Below are 9070 nucleotides of genomic sequence, written 5' to 3'. Positions count from 1 at the left end.
TCTGTTGAGAATTCTCTGTTCAGGTCAGTGCCCCATTTTTTAATTGGGTTAATTAGCATTTTAACGTCTAGTTTCTTGAGTTCTTTATATATTTTGGAGATCAGACCTTTGTCTGTTGTGGGGGTGGTGAAGATCTTCTCCCAGTCAGTGGGTTGCCTTTTTGTCTTAGTGACAGTGTCCTTTGCTTTGCAGAAGCTTCTCAGTTTCAGTAGGTCCCATTTATTCAATGTTGCCCTTAATGTCTGTGCTGCGGGGTTATACATAGGAAGCGATCGCCTGTGCCCATCTGTTGTAGGGTACTTCCCACTTTCTCTTCTATCAGGTTCAGTGTGTTCAGACTGATATTGAGGTCTTTGATCCATTTGGACTTGAGTTTTGTGCATGGTGATAGATATGGGTCTATTTTCATTCTTCTACAGGTTGACATCCAGTTGTTGCACAAATATTTAATTTCCATTTTCTATCAAGTCTTAACAATGAATAAGTGTAAATCATGTATTCCACAAAAAGGCATGCATAAAATATTTCTTAATTTTTATCTGCCAAGTTTCTTATTTCTATGATGTGGAAATAAATCCCACAATATACACAGGAAGTCGCTGTATCTTCTTGGTGGTGTCATCAATATATAAAGGCAAGCTTGGATGGATAGTGGGCATTTGTCTTTGTTTTGGCTTTCCAACTCACTTGAGAGATCCTTGGTTTCATAAGATGGAATCCTTCTTACGTTAGAAGGCATGCAGGCATCCTTTCCCTCTCCTGCTCTAGAAGTTAGAGAGCTCTCACAGTATCATAAGGAAGTAAATATACTTAAATATTGTCGTGTCAAAAGTCATACTCAGCTTCTTGAGTTGGCTATCTGAAAGAGGGATAGTGTAGACTAAATCTTCCCATGATTACAGGAAGCATCAGGAGACTTCACTCTGGCTTAGTGACCCGACTTAGGCTCTGGTTGATGTGTCCAGCTTCTTTAGTGTTTAGTTTTTGTATCGATTTCCCTGTCTTTCATGATTACTGAAAGGTTTATAACATCCTCTCACTAAAACTGTCTCTTAAAAGGCCTCGTTCTATTTTCTGTGTGAAACTGAGAATTGTAGTGTTTAAAAATGCAGGATATGTTCTCATTCTTTGTTTGGAGATTGTGGGACACTGTTCTCTCCAACAAGAGGAACATTGTTGAATTTGCCACTTTGGGATAATTCTATGGCCTTAGAACAGCACAAACCTCAATTCTATCTAGCTTTTGCCTTTTGAAATGGAGTAGACTGCTACTTCTCTCTGTGCAGACACCAAGCTTGTCGCCAGTGTGGTTGTGATACCCCAGATTTGCTCAGGAATGGTCCAACTAGAAACACTTCACTGAGACAGATCCACAATAGGAGCACAGTTCAGTGACAGATATATAAAGAGACTGTGTATGAGAAAGGAGGAAGACTCTGCTCTCGAGGACCATCTGTTTATTCCCTTGTTTGTGCATTCTTGCAATAAATATTTATTGGAAAGTTGCCTACTAGGTAAAGGGACACATTCCTGGACTTAATGAGCATGTGGTCTGGCCAGAAAGATTGCAAGGAAGCCAAACACATCCTGTACAGTATGGTCACTGATGTAATGAGGCGACGAAAAGAATGCATTACAAAGGGAAAGGAGACTTGAATCCTAGAGCTGATAGCCATTTCAGGATAAAGGACTACAACCTTGCCTTTCAGGATGAATAAGAACAGACTGAATGCTCCAGGCTGAATGAAAAGAATACACACAAGTCCAGCTGTAGGAAGAGAACATGTGGCATTTGGAAAAAGGAAGTTAGATATAAACGTTTAGCTTCTACATTACAGATGATGATGAAATTGAGGCATTTTAGAAGCCTCCAGCTTCTTTTATACTCCAGTACTGCGTTTTCCTTTACAAGGTAGCTCCAGCATTAAATTCTGAAGTATGTCCCATGTACTGAATGCTACCTGGCATGCCAGCAGCACAGACGTTTAGTTACTCTGACATTGTCTAAGGGACCAAGTGTTATAAAGATGGTTTGTGTTCTCTTGTAGGAGTTTCATTCACCCTTTTAAGTATCCAAAGCTTTGTCCTTCTGATTTCTTGCTTCAAACTCTCCAAACTAGTGGCCTACCTACAACAGCCCTGGATGCCCCTGGAGTATTTAGGCAACTATATTATCAATCACATAGAGAGAAATAAACAGGATGGGGAAGGATAAATTTCTTTATAGACAGGATTTTTATAAAAATTCTATGTTTCAAGTATCACTCATTTAGGAAGCAAACATAAGTAGAGGATTAAAATCTTGCATATTGAATTGAGTCACCTTATAAAGATTTAAGACCAAAGACACAAATACATGTGGTGCTCCATATTAAGACCATTAAGGAAATGAAAACCTGTGCAGAACCCTAGAGAGGGTTCAAGAGAACAAGCATGAGACCTTGAGAAAGGAGAAAGGTGTTATAGGTATAAACTAGGAAACCACCTTAGATGAAAAGACCAAGGGAGACAGTTTCTATGGGGTGGCCAAGTATGAGGAAAGGTGCCATCAGTTATGCATGAGTTATTAGTAAGCACAGACTGCTCTGTTAGAAAAGTTCAGGGGACTGTAATAGGGAAAAGAAAAGGAAGATGAGAAAATCATTCTTTCTGGGAAAGGAAAGAATATACTAGCACACTTTGTCTAGGGGTGAGAGACCATCCCTTGTTTATTAGCTGATGGGAAAGGACTGATGGAAAGAATATACACTCAATATGAGTATTAACATAATGACTAGGCTGTGTCAGTGGAGAGGTGAAAAGCCCTGTCCATGGAGACAGAAGAGATTTGATTGAAGAGAGAGAGAGAGAGAGAGAGAGAGAGAGAGAGAGAGAGAGAGAGAGAGAGAGAGAGAGAGAGAGAGAGTCAGATTCCTTAAGAGAGACAGAAAGGAAATTATTAGTTCTAAGGAAGGTCATTGGTTAATTAATAAAGAAACTGCTTGGCCCTGATAGGTTAGAACATAGGTGGGTAGCTCCCACTACACTATTATGTAAATAATATATTTGTATTTTAATTAAGTAAAAACAAACAAAATGAATGGCTTATAGTGTATATGGTCACGAGGTAGAAAAGGTGTATGGTCTCAGAACAATGTGGGCCCTTTGGAAAGAGCGATGCTGAGATGAAAAGCTGGGCTGTTGATGGAGGAGCAATGCACATCCAGCTGAGGTTGTGGCTCTGGGCATGAAGTGGCATCTATCTGCATGCAAGTTTGAATCCTCAAGGCAACACTTAACTAATTCTTCTGAGAACAGGAAGGGGAGAAATTTGGACTCTTCCAGATGGAGTGAGTGTCTCTGGTTCCAGGAACTCTGAAGCTAGAACACCTGGAATTGTAATTTAAAAAGCATTTTGAATATAGGCTTCATTTGTATAGTTCTTGGACTTAACGATATAGAGACAGCTTTAAGTAAAATGCATGCACCAGAAGTAGGCATCCAACACTCTACCCCTGTCTATTTCCAGTCAATCCTCATACTCGTCACCGCCACTGCCTCTTCCTTTTCTTTCTATAAAAGAGAGAAATCACTTCACTAAATAACTTTAGCAGACAATACTTGCTTTTCAATTTTATTGCACTTGTTAAGCAAACAGATCAGTTTAAGGGTGGCTTAAACAGATAATTAAGGAGGAGACCAAATGGGGTCTTAATTATCCTGAAGGGCAGGGGTCTGGAAAACTGCTGGCTCACACTTGCTGTGGTAAATTGGCAAGCTCTAGTTTGGCCATGCCGTAAAGTTCTTGGGACAGCACTCTCCTCTCCTCTCCTCTCCTCTCCTCTCCTCTCCCCCCCCCCCCCCCCCCCCCCCCCCCCCCCCCCCCCCCCCCCCTCTCTCTCTCTCTCTCTCTCTCTCTCTCTCTCTCTCTCTCTCTCTCTCTCTCTCTCTGTGTGTGTGTGCGTGCACATGCATGTAAAACAGCCAACAAGCATGTCTCTCAGAGACATATCCCTTTCATCAGCTGAGGAAATTCTGCAGGAATCAATTAAGTCCCGCATGTTTGTCACCAGAGATGAAAATCTGGCAAATATTACCTCCTAAGCTTCTTTAAGAAAGAAAGAATGCCCAGAGCTGGGATTTCATGTGCTTGTCTTATTCACATCAGATTTCTCTTTTGAGGTAAACACCCTTTATCCGTGGCAGTGGGTGTTGATCCCTAAAGAACATCACTGGTGACCAATTGTGGTTTTAGCAAGCCTGAAGACAATGCCAAGATAAAGAAGTTCATCCTTGTGAGTCTCCCTTAAGAATGTGGCTGTGGTGGCCTTTTTTTTTATCCTTTTGAGGATAACTTCTTCATAATTCTGACAATAAGACAAATAACTTGGATCTGAAAAGTTTCACTAACAGTTTTATGGATACATTTCCTCTTATTCATAGGTTATGAGTCTTCTTGCTTGGCCCCTTTGATGCCTATTTTATAATATGGAAGTGCACACCACTCCAAAGGATTCCTTTGCGAAGGGCAGGATATTTGTTGTGTTTTATATGTACATTCATAATATCAAGAACTTTGAGATATTCAGTTTAGTGGAACTCAGACTTACTAACATGACTTGAGTGGAGAGGCAGGTAGATCTCTGGGTTTGAGGCCAGCCTGTTCTACAAAGCAAGTTCCAGGACAGCCAGGGATACACAGAGAAACCCTGTCTTGAAAACCCAAAAGAAAAAGAAAAAACAAAATGACCAACCAAGGATCCATAAAGGAAATAAACACAGCTTTATTTATAAATAAATACTTAAGTGATGCCAAAGAAACCATAAGCAAAATTGAAATATGGACTATAAATTCAGAAACATATTGAATGCAGATGGCTGATAAAGGCTTTATTTCTATACAGAGAAATCCTAGAAGTAGTTTAAAGGTGGGCAAAAGCTATGATTAAGTTCTTTAAAAACAGCAGATCCAAAAGCCAATAAATAAGACGAGATGACTAATTTTCTTTCAAATCGGAAAAATGGAAATTAAAGTAATAATAAAACTTAGGACAGAGCCAGCAAATGGTTCAGTAAGTAAAGACAATCGCCACTAAACCTGACGACCCGAGTCTATTTCCGGGACTGCATATGGTTGAACTACACAGTCAATCCCACAAAAGTTGCCCTGGGACCTCCACACATGTGCAGTGGTACCAGTGTATCTCTCTACATACAAATAAGTGATAGATAGACAATAGATAGATGGATAGATAGATAGATGATAAATGAAAAACAGGAAAAGCTGCAAACCCCAGAGCACACCAACTGTCAGACCTGAAAAAGAGTGAAAATCAATTGGCTAAAATAAGGAAAAAGGAATTCACTCACAGGTTGTTGGTGGGGGGATCTGAAAACAATTGGTAAATATTTAATAGGAATAAAAACACCCAATCTTTAGTCAGTAGTCTCAGGTTTGGGAACATGTTACCTAGATATGAAAGCTTACATGAAAACTAATAATATAGCCAGATGTGGTAACATTCATCTTTAGTTCTAACACATGGGGCACAGAAACAGGTGAGTCTTTGTGAGTGAGAGTCTGGCCTAGTCTACACAGTGAGACCCTGTCTAAAAAAACCCACTAATATACAAACAATAACAGCAGAATGACGAATAGTGTCAGAACAACTATGGGATGAGTGCTCAAAACAGGTCTCAAAAGAAACAACTTCAGACATATTCGTACTGACCAATCTTAGGACAACAAACATAATGAAGGAGGTCAACACTAAGACAATGTATTAGGCCACTACTAGCTGATCTGGTAATGTATTATTTGACTCATTGCTGTGACAAGACACCCAGGAAGTTACTTAACACAGAAAGGGTTTTGTTGGCCCCTAGTTGGAAGATACCTTCATTATTGTAGGGAAAGCAGGGCATCAGGAACTTGGAGGCAGCTAGGAAGTGTGCCACTGTGGGCTGAGCTTTGAGGTCTCATAAATGCTCACACTATGCCCATTATGGGACACAGATGCCTTTTGCTACCTGCAGATTAAGAGGCAGAACTTTCAGATCCTTCCCCAGCATTGTGTCTGCCTGCCTGCCACTGCCATGGTGGCAATGGACTGAACCTCTGAACTATAAGCTAGCTTCACTTACTTTCCTTTATAAGAGTTGCCCTGGTCATGGTGCTTCTTCACACCAATAGAAACCCTAAGACAATCATGGTTTATACATCATATTTAGATTTGTATACCTGACTACATTAACATGAAGAAAAGACATACAAAGTGGTATGTTTTGTAAATATAATACTCAAGGAATTGGGAGATATAACTGGGTAAAATCCACAAATATTATCAATGATAGTCAAGATTTTTCCTTGATTTAATATACTTAATGCTAAGCAATTTACTTGTGAGACGGTTTTGTTATGATGTATAAAAGATAGCCAGTGAATTCTGGTGGTTGCTGAGATTTTGTATGATTTTTTAAAAAACTTCTTTATATATTTTTTCCACATTTATTTTATTTTTGCAGCTATTGGAGGGAAATGTATATTATTGGGTTCAAGATGACCCCAGGAAAGCAAATCTCTGAAAACAAAGACTATCTATGCTTCTTGAAGTATTTAGATTACTGATGATTTGACATGCAGAGCGTACCCATAAGGAATCCAGGAGATGGACTTCTCTGTTGATTTTAGGGGTAAAATGTTCACTACATATCAGAGTGACTCTTTCATTTTTGGACCAGTTTTTATGGATAAATTTTTATCCTGTTGATGAGCTGAAATCTATTTCTCACAGCCTCTCAAATGAAAACATATTAGGTATATGGAGAGAGTGACCATGCTTGGCCCATGTTGATTTCCTCTGTGAAAGCCTTCTTTAGAACATGGAGACTGCCGTGTCCAAGAAAATTTCAGATGAAGGGGTCACTAGTGAGGAATAATATGTTATTTTGCACCTTAATTGTAGTTAGTATATCTCAAAAAGAATGGGGCTCCAGCTAGATGGAACTATGGGTGACTATGTAAACTGGGGTTCCTGATCAAAATATTCATGTGTGCCTGTACTCAATGGTCTAGAATATTTCCTCATCAACTGACTCTGTGTGTGTGTGTGTGTGTGTGTGTGTGTGTGAGAGAGAGAGAGAGAGAGAGAGAGAGAGAGAGAGAGAGAGAGAGAATAGGTCAATAACAACACCAACTTCATACTGAAGAAAGTGGCAGTCAAAGAATAAAAAAGTCAGACACTGGCCGTCTTTGAACGCTAAGTAGTTCAATCACGTGGGCTTAGCCTTCTGGTGACTCTTAATGTGGTCATTAGTTCCTAGGACACAACCACTTTAAAGAATATTTCCATCACTGCCATCTTTTTTGTGTTTATGTGTGTAACTTTCTGTTTAAAGGTCAAGGAATATTTTTTCCATTTTCTTTTTAATGACATATGAGCATCAGCACAACCTTAGGCTTCCATAACACAGGCTCCCATTGTCGGTGATAATAAGTACAGGGCACAGAACTCTGGGAAGGAAACCACATGTTTATGGGCTTTTAAGCTTTATGAGTATATTGGCAGCTCCGGAGGACCTTTGGGAGGCCAGGGGACACAAAGTCAGGATTATTTCTGAAAAGCCTCCACCTATGTGTGGGCCTTTGCAGCACACACCAACCCCTTCCAAATATTTACACTGTCCTTTGTTAATTAAGCTTCCAAATAGCTTAGAACTCGGTCTCAGTTGTTTTCTCAGGAAGCCAGCTATGCTCCATACTGCATCCTATAGCTAGAGGAGTAGAAAGGAGGTTGGCAAAGATGTCCGTACCCCATGGGGACATTGACATCACTGCTTGATTGTTTTCATTCTGAAACTCTGTCAGAGTCTGACAAACAGCCAGTCACCAGCAACAACCAAGGTTGCTGTTTACACTTGCAGGGAGTCTCTGCGCAGAGCGGTGCCGCTTCTTGCGTTCTTTGGCCCTCTGTTTTATGGTATGAATTAATGGCCTTCTGGCCTTGGCTGAGAATGCTGAATTCCTCTTCTCAGAGTCACTTTTCCATAGCGACACAGTCATCTTCACAACACATCTTCACTCTCTTACGCTGGTAAGAAATAAACCAAAGAACATGAATGTTCCAAAGCCCTGGAGGAGAAATTGGGTTGGAAGCCTCGGCCTTCGTACTCATGGTGAGGAGACAAATACGGTCAGGGGGAAACTGTTGTTCCTGTAGACATGTTTCTCTGATAAGAGTTGTTGCCGGGGTACTGGTGGGACTATGTGGGTTCGGGTTTCCTATTGTCCTCCTTTTCACATCTTGTTATGTCCTCAGTGAGGCTCCATTGTGCTACCCGTCCTATATTCCACGGATTCGTCCTCGAAGTCAGTAATTAGGCAGCCATGTTGCCTCATGCTGGTCCCATACATTTCCGCTTTGCTCTAATTATCTACCCCAGCACTAGGCTTGTTCTGATGTCAGCCATTGGAATCGCAAATTCAGTGTTCCTACTCCATCAGGACATTCACATTGCACTGAGACACCCTATGAAAATACCTAGCATCTGGCATAAGAGGCATGCTTCTATGATGCAAATGGCCTTGGTAGGCCCTATTTCTGTTCTCCTTCCTCACGTGTCTTCTGAGGTCATCTCCAGGCACGCTCTTTCCATCTGCGTTAACACCTGGAACAGATTTGAGCCTTTCCTTTCCTGTCCAGCACTCCTTCTCATCCGAGTATTCTCTACATATTTTCTTAACTTTAGTCACTTCCTTTTAGGCCCATGGAATTGGAGCTCTGACATATTTCAACTCATATGCTTGACATAGTTGTGTTGTAAAAACTGGATTATGAGAGAGAACCTGAACTGAATTCTTAGAACATTTTGGACGATCTAGCCATGAAATCAGTTTGTAAACCTTCTAAACATGTTCCAAAAGGTGTCTCTACTTCACTGTGGCTTCTCCTTGACACCCACTAGATGTTCAGAGGATGAATAAATACAGACTAATTTTAACATGGAAGCAAATAAACAGAACAAACAGTAATGGGTTATACATAGAAGTGATCTTTGAAAAATAAAGTTTCAACTTAAATATTTGTATCAC

Source organism: Alexandromys fortis, unplaced genomic scaffold (assembly GCF_014885135.2).
Source record: "Alexandromys fortis isolate MF-2015 unplaced genomic scaffold, M_Fortis_MF-2015_v1.1 scaffold_5, whole genome shotgun sequence".
Taxonomy (NCBI): Eukaryota; Metazoa; Chordata; class Mammalia; order Rodentia; family Cricetidae; genus Alexandromys; species Alexandromys fortis.
Note: the sequence above shows the minus strand (reverse complement) of the source record.